We start from the raw sequence: 15,063 nt of genomic DNA on the forward strand, positions 1-15,063 counted from the left end.
AAATTAATAAATACCCCCTTAATTCCTAGTGAAGCATTAAGGCTGTACTTAGTTTTTGTTAAATAAGCATGACACTCTGTTTTCTTTTTACCATGAATGCATAAGCTTCATAAACTGCACCACTAAATGAAAGCAAATAGCTTCTGCTTTCAGCTGTATTACAAAATAATAATTACAAAATAACTGACAAGAAACAAGGGCAGGAAAATGGTCAGTATGATGGATTACATATAAAGTGAGTTTCAGTCTCAGCACCCAGCTGAAACTAATAAAGTCACATGCTGCCCAGTCGGTACTGTAGGAAGATATGCTTGGAACATTTGTATTTAATAGACTAAAATATTGAAATTGAAATTTCTGTTTCTAGCTGTCTGTAATTTGTCCCAACGCGATACGTTTGCATTAGTGTCGTCACTATTACTCAGTAACAATGCACAGCATGAATGCATTAAAGCCTGCTGCTCTGAAATGCATTCCACTGAGACACATGTAAGGATAATGCACGACAGGGCTTCATGGTATAAGAAGATAAGCTGAAAGTCAGTATTTCAATGCTGAGATAAGCAGAGAGCCTCTTCTAGAACTTTAGGTAAACTATGGCAAAATAAATAAAAAGAAATAAATATGCAGATGGATAGAATAACACAGCTACTTAAGAAATCTGTGACTGAATATAATTCCAAGCTGTGAGAGGAATATTGAACACCACAGAACCACCCTGCTCTCTCCTCCACCGGTGCTGATGCTGCCACTTGTGACAGGCATACCATCAGAGACACTCCATCAGTTAGCGGTAATATGTGATCACACCACACTGACCTCTGGGAAATTGAGTCTTTAATCATGACATCCCCAGACCCAGACTCCTGCAAAATTAGCATTCCTCCGATGCAATCTAATCTAGCAGCTTCTCCTGCCAATTCATCCAGAGAGAGGACACTGTTTGACTTTGTGCCATGTAATGTCAGTGCAATTCCAATTGATGAAAACAGCCGCGGGAGGCTGAGAGATGTGTCTCGGTTGGGTGTGAGAGTGATAAGCAAGGTCCTCTGTGTGGTTTGTATGATCCTAGTAAATATTCACACCGAAAAGCAAGAATTAAGAATAAGCAATTGAAGCAGCTCTGATCTGAAATGTACATAACAATTCCTCATCTTAATAATACACTTAATGTATGTAAGAAAATGTTAATATTTAAATGTGCAGTGATTTTTACACATGCTGCTACGGTCCCTGAATCTGTGGCTCAAAGGTGCTCGAAATATGGGATGACACAACGCTGCTGCCATTCATCAAGCTTTCAATAAAGGGAATGTAGTAACTCACAAAAGGACAGACAGAAACAAAAAGAGATGGGAGCCCCAGCTAAAACAAACAAAATATGAAGAAAACCATGACCCAGCCACATAATTCCGGCATCTCCCCTAACGTAATCCAGGAAAACAAAACTAATAGCAACCAAGACCAAAAACAGTATTGACTGCAACTCCAACACAGCCTATGATACTTGATAAACAAAGCTAAAGCACTGGCAAAAGGAGGAAGCTGGTACTGATGAAGCTCAGGTAGGTGTGGGGGTCATACTTGTTATTAATCTCTGGCTCTCTTCCACAGCATGTCTTTTGTCCTATCTTCTATCTCTCAACCCAGCCGGATGCAGCAGATGGCCCCGCCCCTCCCTGAGCCTGTTTCTGTTGGCGGTTTCTTCCTGTTAAAAGGGAGTTTTTCCTTCCCACTGTCGCCAAAGTGCTTTCTCATAGGGGTCATATGATTGTTGGTTTTTTTCCTCTGTATGTATTATTGTAGGGTCTACCTTGAGGCGACTGTTGTTGTGATTTGGCGCTGTATAAATAAAACTGAATTGAACTGAATAGTGTGGTGTGGGTGGGCATGGGAGGGAGGGGCCAGTTCACACAAAAAATAAAAAATCTGGAAGGGGTCAAATACATTTCCATAGCACTGTGTTTATTTGTGATCCATGCCAATTACCATGACAGTACGCCAGTTATGTTGTTTTTTCATCTTTCTGTCACCTAATTATGTTGCAAACAAATTATTTCATATCCAGATGCTCATTATTGTAATGAAGCTCGTGACGATAAAGACGATGTGCAAGCCAAACAGCAGACGATCGATCACTGTTCCAATCATCTCCCACTACTGTGCAGCTTTGGTCCCTTGAAAGCATTGGTCCATCTGAAGTCGGATGGCTGTGAGATCTGTGCTTAATCTCCTCAGTTCATCCAGAACCGGCTCGGAAGCTGGAGCTGGTTTTACTGGAAGTGTAACACTGTAGATGCTCTGATTGTCCGAGAGGTTTGTGGCACTGGTGTTCATTGATAGTGCTGTCAAAAATAAACAGCCAGTGAAGTGCTATGATAAATTGATAAGTTAAGCATGACCTTTCAGACCTCATCTAACAGAAAAATCAGATCAAAAAATCTGATTTTCTAATAATACGCACAGATAATATGTTTTTATGAAAGTGAAACATTCCTCATTCATTATACTCGTTTAATATGACACTCTGCAGTGAATTACTACTTACTACTGTTACGAAAAAATAATAGCATACCTTTGTGAGATGGATTGAGGGAGACTGTGACTCGGTTGCTCCTTTCCTTTGGAGGGATACAAACGAGAACAGCAAGATAACGCAACACAAGGATGCTGAGCCAGTGAGGCACTGCACTGTACTCGCTAGACTTGAATTGAATGTTTGTGATGAACAGTGTCTCCAACAGGCTGGCCACCATCAGCGCCAGACTGATGGAGAAGAAAACATCTGCAGGAAACAGCAACAAAAACAGGCAGTGTTCAGAACATGTGTACATGTGCACGCATATTCTGGTTCTCAGTCTTAGTTATGATCTTGTTTAGGAAATATTTGGGTTGCACCCATGGACACTTTATCTCCTGCTTGTGCGTTTCCGGTACGAGAACTAGACCACAGGAAAAATAAAGAGACGCAAAAAATAAAGTGTTTTTTTAGGGGGTGGAGCCTCTTAGCAAGTACACATTTAGGTCATAGAGCTGGCATATTTGATTCCCCTACATAGTTACAAGACAATGTATTGCTTTTCATATGTAGTGTCCCTGAAAGTAATCATCGCTCAAACTTCTTGAGGATCTTTTGTCAAAAAAAGAAATATACACATCATAATACACTAAGTTATTTTCAGTATCACTCACTGATGAGGGGTGTTGTCTCCCCAGTGATAGGCAGCAGGTCGTTCGTGATGAGCAGCAAAACAGTGTAGCCCAGGGTGAGGGTCGTCTTGAAGGAGGATCTGTCCACACTCTATGGGGGCAGCATGAAGCTGAAGAGGTCCACTGTGATGAGGAAACAGCTGGGGATCAGCAGGTCCACCACATAGAGAACCGGTCTCCGTCTTAGCGCGATCTTGGGACGAGACGCAGGTACAAACCTTTGAGATTTTAAAGGTTTTCTCCTCCACAGTGATGTGAGACATTGATATATTCACACAGATTAGTGGCTAAAGGTGGTTCTACAAACTACTGAAAACAAATTTTTCACACACTGCTTACATATTTTGGCTTATTTTTTGTATAATAAATAATGACAGGATGATAATGAAGATGCCATGCAGTCTTGTTCATTTGAGATTGTATAAACCTAATTTAAGAATGCAGTGAAACTGAAGTATTTCCAAAAGGGCAGTGCTGCACCACCAGAAAGTGTTACTATAGGGAAGCCCGAAGCTGTCCATAAGTTTGTCATTCCTCGGTGATTAAGAACTAACACAAAGGAAGTTTTTCAATGCATGAAAAAGCACTGTTGTGAGCAGCTTTAACAGTACAAAAATACATAATTAAATAAAAGTATGTAAAAAAAAAATGCTTACATAGTACGTGATCTCTGAGTAGCTTCCCACAACTAATTCCAGGGTGGAGTCAGCTATACTGATATCGTGAGCTCCCACTCTCCATTGGTCACCATCACGTCTCTGGACTCATTCAGGACCTGTTTGGAAGTGGTGCCTTGAATCATCCTAATATCAGTAGCTAGGTTGATATTTAAGAGCATAGTTTTATTTGGAATTATTAGCAAACAGCTTTGTGCTCAGATATGGATTTCAAATTTGTCGAGTGTGAAGTTCACACTTTTAATGATTTATTTTTATTTTTTTAAGTTTCAGAAAGCCTTACCAAAGTGTATATCTGCTCCAAACGTCAACGAGCAGTTCTGGATATCAAAGGGGAAAGTATAGATTCCTAATTGGCAAGAACTGACCACTCTGATGGGCTTATCATCATACTCATGACCTGTGTTGTACGAGTAGACATAAGGAGTTTTGGTGGAGCTGACTTCATCCAGGCTGGAATAGAATAGAAAAGAATAACAAAACATTTTTAATAATTAATAATAGCAATTTATTAAAAAAAAAAAACTTTTAGTAGCAAAAATATGAAATGACAAGTCTTTTAAGAGAGCAGGGCTGAAATTACATATTGCCGTCTCTCCAGTAAGTCGTGATCAGGGTTACCCATGTCAATTAACAGTCTGTTCAATGACCTCCCCTCCACTATAACTTCAAAACTGTCCAGCTTGTAGCCAATCAAAATGTGGAAAACTTACAACTCTGCTATTTGAACATCTGGGACATAAAGTTTTTCCCGAGGGACAGAGACTCGTTCAGCTCCACAATCCTTCTCATCCCAGTTCAGTCCCTCAATATCCCACTCCTACATTAAGCAGAAGAAAAGTAAAACTGTTATACAGCCTGCAAATGCCAGTTTAACTGCTGAAATAGAGGGAAATACAACATCTACTACTATACATTTTGTGTAGAGCAGGGTCATGTTAGCAACCCATTAAAATTTGTCTTAGGTCTGGCAAAGTTTACTATAGGGCGGGAAAATGTTGCTGTTAATTTCAGCATGTTTCAGTTTACAAACGGAGTCCCATAGTCTACAAAGTCAACTTTATGATTTACTGGTTGAATTTTTTTTTAAAAGCCTTATAACTTAGAATCTATACGTGGTTTCTATTGTCAACATACAGAGAGCACATAGTTAGAACAATAGGCTAGAGCCATTTAAATAGATACAATTTGAATACATGTACATACATGTACAATGTTCTTGAATAAGTATAATTTAGTGATTTTGTGAGATCTTTTCAAAACATACTAGGACATAAGACATAAGACAGGGTTTGGGCTTTTTCATCCTAAAGACGAGACATATGAATTAGTATATTAGAATCATAAACATTAAGATTACCAAAATGATGACTTTTAATATCTAGTGTGTGAACTGTGTAGACTTACCACTCCTAAAATTCCCACCACGGTGATACTGATGGTTATGTTAAGTGGATTTGAAAAGCTTTTGACAGGACGAATCCGTTTTTTAGAGAACAAATCTTTGTCAAGCTCATCGAATAGGGCGACAGGAGTTGGACTGGTGCAGTTAAAAGAAACCACAAAGTCTAAGATCTAGAAAATAAAGAGCAAAGAAAACATAATTATCTTAACTTCCTGCTAATGAAAATAGGCCAGTTCTTTTCTTTTAATTGGTATTTTACTCCTGCATAGACAGTAGAGAATGAATATGATCACAACAGTTAAAATCTTGAGATCACAAGTCTGCTGACTTATTCTTTTGGTGTGTACTGAAGACATTATGAAAAAAAACTGGATCTGCTGGTGCCACACATTAAGATGAATAAAACTGATTCTGTATAACATAATGTTCTTGGTGAACCTTCTTTTTTGGAAAAGGAAATAAAAGTGATGAAGCAGTATTTACTGTTTAGCAATTTCACTATTGTAACTATCAAAGTACAACAGATAATATATGTTAATTTGCATGCATAAAAATTAAGGCGATACTTATTAAGGCGACCGTCTTTCAAAGACTTTGTTGTCCTTGCAGCATGAAACTGAATGTAAGTAAAACATTCTCTTGTCTTACCATGAAGCAGCATGAAGCTGATGATGAGTAGCTCAGCAGCCCTCACCCCTGACATCTTCTGTCTCAGCATTAATTAGCCCTTATTAACATGACAAGTGTCTGATATTATAGATTAAAAAAGCTTAGCCATTGTGCGGATGTCCAAGTGAAATCTGTAAACCACCTGCAGAGACTAATATTGACTTTGCAGTGTGATGCATCTACCATGACACACATGTTCATCCACACACTGTGAGTGTTTGGTTTTAAAACAGGTTTTTAAATCATCTGCACAGCATCCAGAGTTCGGTCTGTTTATCTTAGCTCAGGCGGTAGAGCAGGTCATCTACTGATCGGAAGGTTGGTGGTTCGATTCCTGGCTTCCCCTAGTCTGCGTGCCAAATATCCTTGGGCAAGATACTAACCCCAAATTGCTCTCCAATGCATCCATCGGAGTATGAGTGTGTGTGAATGTTACTTAGCACTTAGAAAAATGTGCTTGTGCAAATGGGTGAATGCACAAGTTGTGTAAAGCGCTTTGAGTGCTCAGAAGAGTAGAAAAGCACTATATAAGAACCAGTCCATTTACTTAACACCGACCTTTTAATAAAAATTTTATTTATTTATTGCCTTTCAGAGATCCCCTTTGCTGTCTTTCCTGTAAAATGTGAGTAATGTAAGCAAAATGTTCTCTTGTCTTGCCATGAAGCAGCATGAAACCAATGACGATTAGCTCAGCAGCCCTCACCCCTGACATTTTCTGTCTCAGCATTAATTAGCCCTTATTAACATGACAAGTGTCTGATTTATAAAATAAAACAGCTTAAGCACCATTATATGCAGATAAAGTTGTGTGGATGTCCAAGTGAAACCTATAACCACCTTCAGAGACTAATATTGACTTTTTAGTGTGATGCATCTACCATGACTTGATGATACACACATGTTCATCCACACACTGTGAGTGTTTGGATTTCAAACAGGTTTTTAAATCATCTGCACTTGGGTTTGTTTTGTATGAGTCAAATACCTGTAGAAAAGCAAATGTAAGAACATGATGACTGGTGTCACAGCTTTTTCTTTGTGTTAGTTTCAGTTTCAAATAACATAACAACACAGCTACACAGTTATATTTTGTGATTTTGTGGTTTGATATTGCGATATTGGTGAGGGTGTAAAGGGCTTGTTTATTTTTGGAACATTTCCATTGACAAGCAATTTTTTTTCACAATTTGGGTTAATTCAATTCTATTTAGTTTTATTTATACAGCACCAAAACACAATAACAGTCGCCTCAAGGTGCTTCATATTGTAGGGTAGATCCTACAATGATACATACAGAGAAAAACCCAACAAACATATGATCCCAATCATGTGGTTAAGGCTGGTTTGATGGAAATAAACCAAAATTGCATATGTATGTCTTGATTTATGGGCTTTTAAAAAAGAACAAACTATGCAGATACAACAGATCCTTTTAAAACAAAATGGCCTGCATTTGTATAGCGCTTTACTCAGTCCCTAAGGACCCCAAAGCGCTTTACACTACATTCAGTCATTCACCCATTCACACACACATTCACACACTGGCAATGGCAAGCTACGTTGTAGCCACAGCTGCCCTGGGGCGCACTGACAAGCAGGAAGCAGTTAAGTTTAAGGTGCTTACATACAGTATATGGACAAGTTGGGTCCCCTACACATTATACCTACAGCAGTTGGTCAGGCATGGATGGTAATATAAAGGAAGGTTTGAGGATTGCAGATCTTTGTCAGAAGAGCATCATTTTGCAGAGAAACAAAATAATTTTACAAAAAACAAAAACTACCAGGGTTAAAATTATTAGCCTCCCTGATGCTAATAGCCATTTGTGTATACTTTGGCTGGATAACAGTTTAAGTTGTTTGTTGTACTTTTTAATAAGTATAAACTCAATTCAATTTTATTTATACGGCGTCAAATCACAACAACAGTCATCTCAAGGCACTTTATATTGGAAGGTAAACCCTACCATGCATACAGAGAAAAACCCAACAATCATATGAGCCCCTATGAGCAAGCACTTTGGTGACAGTGGGAAGGAGAAACTCCCTTTTAACAGGAAGAAATCTCCAGCAGAACCAGGCTCAGGGAGGGGCGGGACCATCTGCTGTGACCGGTTGGGGTGAGAGAAGGAAGACAGGATAAAGGACATGCTGTGGAAGAGAGCCAGAGATTAATATCACACATCTCATGAGCAATCTCAGCCCATTCTTCTTTGGCAAGCTCCTCTAGATTTGATGGTCTTCTGGTATGGACTTTGGTCTTTACTCTTTATATTTTCAATGGGATCAAAGTCAGGGCTTTGCACATTACACTCAGTAACATTCACTTTGGTCGTCTGGAGGTAGTTCTTCATCAGAAGCAATGCATGTTTTGGGTTGTCTTGTTGGAAGACAAAGTGATGACCGAGACCCAGTTTTGCTCCCAACTTCTTAAGGTTTACTTTCAAAACCTTAACATGTCCTTCAAACTACGTGATTCCTTTTACCGAGTCCAGATGTACTGAAAGAACCCCAGGGCATAATTCTCCCACCACCATGTTTCAACGTGGGGAAAGGGTTCTTTCGGTTATACACCTGTCCCTTGTTTCTCCAAACATAAACAACATTTTTATGAACAAATAGCTTTAGTTTTGTTTCATTTGACCAAAGCACCTCATTCCAGTTTGAATAATCTTTCTCCAGTTGTTCTTAGCTTACTTCAGTCTGAGCTGAGGATGTCTCTTCTGCAAAAGTCGAGATTTTCTTGAACCTCACAGTTATTTGCTTTGAGACCACAATTGCTCAGTTGGCTAAGTCATTCATTAGTATCTTGGCAGTTGTCCTGGGGTCTTTAGGCACATCTCTCTTTAGTTTTCTTTTTCAATGTTTTGCTTCCTAGCTTTTCCAGGCTTGTTCTGTACTGTGTGACTCTCTTTGAATTTTTTTGATGATACTTCTAACTCCAGTTCTTGACGCTCGGAAACTCTGTGATAACTTTGAATATCCATGTCCCAAGCACCAACAAAACAACAGGCACATAATCCTGGTTCATAACAAATGATCTCCCCAAGGTAATCAGCATCTTAGACTATCTGATTCATACCATTCATACCACAAAAAGGAATGAACCGAAATAATTAATTAATTAATTAAAGACTTTTTAGATTTAACAAGACAAGTTTTTACTCCTTTAAAAAGCAAACAAATTAAAAAAAAGTAGATTCATGCAGAGACAGTATCTTCGGGAATGGCTCAGGAGCTCACTGTAAATAATGTTTGGTCTTTTTCTACACACACACGCGCCAGCTGTTAGATTTCAGGTTTAAGATCGAGTCGTTTGTAATGACGCAGCTAGCCTCTGGATAAATTGTGCACTCCATCTGAATCTGAAACAGTTCCCAGCAATTTCTAACAGAAGACTTCACCATTATAGGAAACCACGATGAATTTTCTTCAGCTTCCTCTGATTTATCTTAACTGCCGTTCTGTTTCTAGAAAGAATCATGCGTAAAACCTGCGCTTACACTGTATTATTTTCATACAGCTGCTCCCTCACACTGCATATCCCTCTCATGGGTTGTGGTCCTTTCCAAGCCTCCAGTTTGTATTGCTCTTGGCAGGTAATTGATGAAATGAACTGATTGCATCTTTGTATATAAATTAACTTTTCATCCCCATGGGTGCATTTTTGCAATACATCAAATTAATTTGCCTGGTGGCTTTCAGTCATAAAACTGACACCAGGCCTCTGTGATAAACCTAATCAATAGCTTTTTGATGTCAAAAGAGGGTTTTGCACTGGTGCAGCCCACGAATCTGAATCTGGCTCTAGACATCATGACAACAGCTTTGATTACTCATTTTGTTTTTAACTTTGAGCTAACTAAATATTTTTATTTCCTCTCCGGGTGAAAAAAAAAGTGGCGGAACATCGCTGTGACTGTGGAAAGACTACACCCCTGATAAGGACAGTTTGTTTTACTGTCCTCCTACCTTGGCCTCATCTACTGCCAGACTGTGGGTCTCTGAAGGATTTAAAGCGCTGACAGCCAAGAAGCCATTACAGCTCACTGAGAGGATAGCTAGCAAATTGGTTGGCTCGCAGGAGCAGTAAATAAGATGGAGGAGACCCTTGTTTTTCACCTTGTCAATAGGGCCTTAAGGCAGTGATGTCTTTAGTCAGAATTTAAATGTGTTCACAAGTCAGGGGAAAAAGAAAGAAGTTAAATTAGACTTGGCTTCAGGTTAGAGAGAGCATAAAGATGCCGGCTCTGAGGTCGCAGTTGGAGGTTATATTCTCATTATGAGCTCACGGGGTGTCTTCACTCAAACACTCACTCTCACTAAAAGTTTGTTATGCTTTCAACAGATCTGTTAAAGTATCATCTTCACTTGAATTATTAAATCAATTTTAAACATACAAGCCTGAACTTTAAAAGGCAAAAGGCAGCTGGTGAAAACTGAGCTACATGACATTTATTTGGTGATTACTTTAGTTTTCTGAAGAGTTGTACAGTGACTCTGCACTTTGTGTCTTGAAAAAACTGTAATGGGACAGGATCATATTAAAAACTGCTTAGGTTACACACCTTTTTTTTCCCCTCTGTCTTGATCAAGCACTGGGAGAGCCATAAAAGTGAAATTACAGCTGTCACTGTAAAATAAATTCTTACTTGAAAATGTATCATTAACCCAAGGGGAAGTGAAAAGGAGTTACACTATTACATGTGGCTAATTTAATCTTTTAATGATGGCAGTCATTACTGTTAAAGCTTTTCATTATCATAATCATTATTACAGCAGCAATAACAGAGTGACTGTGGCTACAGGGACGGCGAAGGGCCTGAAATAGAGCAGACAGGATGTAATGACCTAAATTTGTTAGCCATTAATAAGAGTGTGAGAAGCACAACACATCAAAAGGCATGAAAATTTGGTCCAGTCACAGGTAAAAATTGATGACGCACGGAGCAGAGAGGCAGGTGTGGAGAAGTGCCAATGCCCAAAAAAAGGCCTGGAGATTTAAAAAACTGAGTTGGCTGGGCTCCAAAACGTTTTTTTTTTTTTTGTTACATATTTAGTATAGTTCATGTTTAAAGTTGATGTTGATTTACACTTTGTTTATAATGAATATCAGTTTCCAATTTCTATGTTTATTTAATAGAAATCTATCAAGCAAACAAAAACATTCTGGACCAATAACACATCAATGTCCATTTTAGTATGGAAAATCATTATTTGATCCATTACTAACTAGCAAGAATTTGGCATAAGCATACAATCTAGCAACTTACGCATAAACAGTTACCAAGCCAACTTTCACAGTTAATTGCACCACTTTGTTGAAGGGTATTTAATTGCACTCCTAACATGTCTACATCATTAACCTCACCACCACAGAAAGACCAAAGAGCTGTCTAAGGATGCCAGGGAAAAGATTGCTGACTTTCAAAAGGCTGGAATGGGCTGCAAGAACATCAGCAAGCAGCTGGTTGAGAAAATGACAGCTGTTATAGTACAACTGTTCACAAATGGAAGACAAAATTACTGTCAGTCACTCTCATTCTGAGGCCCCACAAAAATTCCGATAGCTTTCCTGACTAACATAATTTTCTTAACTTTACTTGGAAATTTACTTACCGAGAATGCACCAAGTGAATAACACTGATTATCTCTTATCTCTCAGTTGGTGTGTTAAAAGTAGAACTGTTGAGCTAGTTAATAGGTATGCCCTCATTGTCATCTGTTGTGATTTTATTTTGAAAGGATGCTTCCTGTTATGCTGCGGAGTATACACAGAGTTCAATAAACAAAGTCACCTTTTGGTGTGATGTTTCGGTAAAAGCCGATGCTCCACGTGTGATTATTCCTCCGTCTAGATAATAAGTATCTTCAATATTCATGCAGATTCTGCTGGAAGACCCGTCTCTGCTAAGAGGTTATGGGCCCAGGAAAATATTGAAGCTACGCCAGGGGAAAGTTTACCACCAGAAAAGTACAGCGTGTTCGGTGAGGACTAGCATGCTAAGTTAGCACCATGAGTAAGCTTGCTGGTGAACCCAGTGGCCGATGGGCAAGGTTGGTTTTTGACGGAGATGAGAAGAATTATAAACTGTGGGAGACAAAATTTTTGGGACATCTTAGATTACAAGGTCTAAAAGACACAATATTGAAAAGTGATGACGAAGATGAGGACGACGAAGATAAGAATGCCCAGGCCTATGCAGAGTTAATACAGTTCCTGGATGATAAGAGTTTATCGCTCGTGATGAGAGAAGCTGCCGATGATGGACGCGAGGCACTGAAAATTTTAAGAGACTATTATGCGGGAAAAGGTAAACCAAGAATTATCAGCCTTTATACTGAACTGACTTCTCTGAAGAAAGCAAGCAGTGAGAGCGTCACGGAGTACATCATACGCAGAGACATTTATTACAGCCCTGAGAAATGCTGGAGAGACACTTAGTGATGGTCTGCTTGTAGCGATGGTGTTAAAAGGTTTACCAGAAGCATTTAAACCTTTTTCTGTTCACATTACGCAAAGTGAATCAGAAATCAAGTTTGCGGAATTTAAAACAAAACTCCGCAGTTATGAGGACACTGAGAAAATGCGCTTAGTGGAACGAGGATAACATCATGAAGGCGAGAGTGCAACCTAGCACGAGACCCGCAGCAGCTGCTAGTGACCACAGGAGAGACATGTCAGACATAGTCTGTTTTAAGTGTGGCCAGCAGGGACACAATGTCAGAGCATGCCGCAACAAAGAGTGGTGCGGTCACTGTAGAAGCAACACCCATCGAGAGTCGACTTGCAGGAGACGACAACGTAGCTAAAGGTTACAACCAGACGCTCTATACATTCCCTCATTTCCACAGAATATCTTCTCTGTGAGAGCGGCCACCGTGAATGGAGCTACTATCATCTTTAAGAAAGGAAGGAGCGTCCTTCAACACAGAGACGGTACAAAGTTCTACATCCATGAGCACAACAGACTTTATTACCTTGAAACTGTAATTCTGAAGTTACAAAATGTGGTTGAAGGTATGAAAATCAAGGGGAAAAAAAACAACCAAAGTTTGAACTGTGAGGTGTGTATCCAGGGAAAATTTGTCCAGATTAGGAATAGAAACCCTGACAGAAGAGCCGAGAAACCTCTTGAGCTGGTACAAACGGATCTAGCAGGGCCGATAGATCCAGAATCACGAGATGGACACAGATTTGCATTATTGTTTACCGATGACTTTTCCGGTGCAGTATTTGTATATTTTCTCAAAAACAAAAGTGAAACAATGCAAGCAACTGAAATCTTTTTGGCTGATACAGCCCCACACGGGAAGGTAAAGTGTATCAGGTCAGACAACGGCACAGAGTTCATGGCACAGAGTTCATGGCAAAGAGTTACCAGGGATTGTTAAACAAACATGGAATAAGACATGAAACTTCAGCCCCATATTCCCCTCACCAGAATGGTACAGCAGAACGTGGCTGGAGAACACTTTTTGATTGGGAAGGTGCATGCTTATTGAGAGTGCCGTACCAAAGGAATTATGGACGTATGCAGTTCAAACAGCGGCTATTGTGAGAAACAGGTGCTTTAACAACCGGACAGGACAGACACCTTACTTTTTGCTGACTGGGCGGAAGCCTAATCTATCCAGAATGCGAAAGTTTGGGTGTGAGTGTTATGCTTACAAGCAAGACAAGGGTAAGCTGGATTCTAGGTGTACAAAAGGGATTTTTGTAGGCTACGACAAGAACAGTCCAGCATACAAGGTTTATTTCCCAGACAGCGCTAAAGTGCAAAAGTTTAGGCTGGTTAAGTTTGTAACCAAACACAATGAAGAAAAGCAAACACAAACTGATGCGACATCTGAGGATGAGGACATACAGGTGAGGGAGAGACCAAACATGAACAGGGAAAGCCCCAGTACCAGTTCACAGGAACCAGGTACTGACAACCAACCAGAAGTGAACAGTCAGATGCCACTTAGTGATGAGACTGAAAACTCCAGAAGGTATCCTTCTAGAACAAGAAAGAAACCAGATTATCTAAATGAATATGAGTCAGGAGAAGACATTGATGATCAAGTGCTGACTAACATAGACTACTGTTACAGACTGATAAGTAACTCACCCGTGACATTCAGTGAAGCTGTAAAGTCACCCAACTCTAAAGAGTGGAAAGCAGCTATGGATGAGGACATGCAATCCTTAAAAGAGAACAACACCTTTACCCTAACAAGCTTACCTGAGGGAAAGAAAGCAGTGGGGGGTAGATGGGTATATGTGAAGAAAAACAGTGGTGATGGATCAGAAAAATATAAAGCACGGTACGTAGCTAAAGGTTACAACCAGTGTTTTGGGATAGACTATAATGAAACTTTTTCTCCGACTGCTAACCTGACTAGCATAAGAGTATTGATGCAGTGTGCGATACAAGAAAACCTGATTTTGCATCAGATGGATGTAAAAACTGCATACTTGCATGCACCAATAGATTTTGAAGTTTATGTTGAGCAGCCAGAAGGCTATGAAGTAAAAGGGAAAACAGATGAGAAACTGGTCTATAAGCTGGAAAAGTCACTTTATGGGCTTAAACAGTCAGGCCGAAACTGGAACAGGACATTACATGACTATTGGATAGAGAACGGTTTCATGCAGAGTCCTGTAGATCATTGTGTTTACACAAGAAAAACAAGAAAAGACAAAGTGATCATGATCATATGGGTTGATGATATTGTTATTGCAGCCAGTGATGAAAGGGTTTTGAAAACTGTGAAGGGAATGCTAACTGCAAGGTTCAAAATGAAAGATATGGGGAAACTCAAACATTTTCTTGGTATTGATTTTGAGCAAACCAAAGACTGTGTAAAAATGTCACAAGAGAGATATGTAGAAAACATACTGGAAAGATTTCAAATGCAAGACTGTAAACCAAGATCAACTCCTTGTGAACAAAACTACAATGATGATGCTGAGAAAATGAACAATGTCAGAATGTACAGAGAGGCAGTAGGTGGCCTTATTTACTTGACCTCTTGCACACGACCAGATTTGAGTTTTGTTGTAAGTAAGCTGTCACAGCACTTCAAAGAACCAGCTGTGGAACATTGGACTAC

At 39.5% G+C, this 15,063-nt stretch overlaps 1 pseudogene; it reads right to left on the reverse strand.

Moving 5' to 3' along the window:
- Positions 1-2,037: 2,037 nt before the first annotated feature.
- On the reverse strand, positions 2,038-5,995 carry LOC146361031 (5-hydroxytryptamine receptor 3A-like; annotated as a pseudogene).
- Positions 5,996-15,063: the final 9,068 nt, after the last annotated feature.

This window comes from Perissodus microlepis, chromosome 23, assembly GCF_051167445.1.
Source record: "Perissodus microlepis isolate ML-2025 ecotype Zambia chromosome 23, ASM5116744v1, whole genome shotgun sequence".
Classification (NCBI taxonomy): domain Eukaryota; kingdom Metazoa; phylum Chordata; class Actinopteri; order Cichliformes; family Cichlidae; genus Perissodus; species Perissodus microlepis.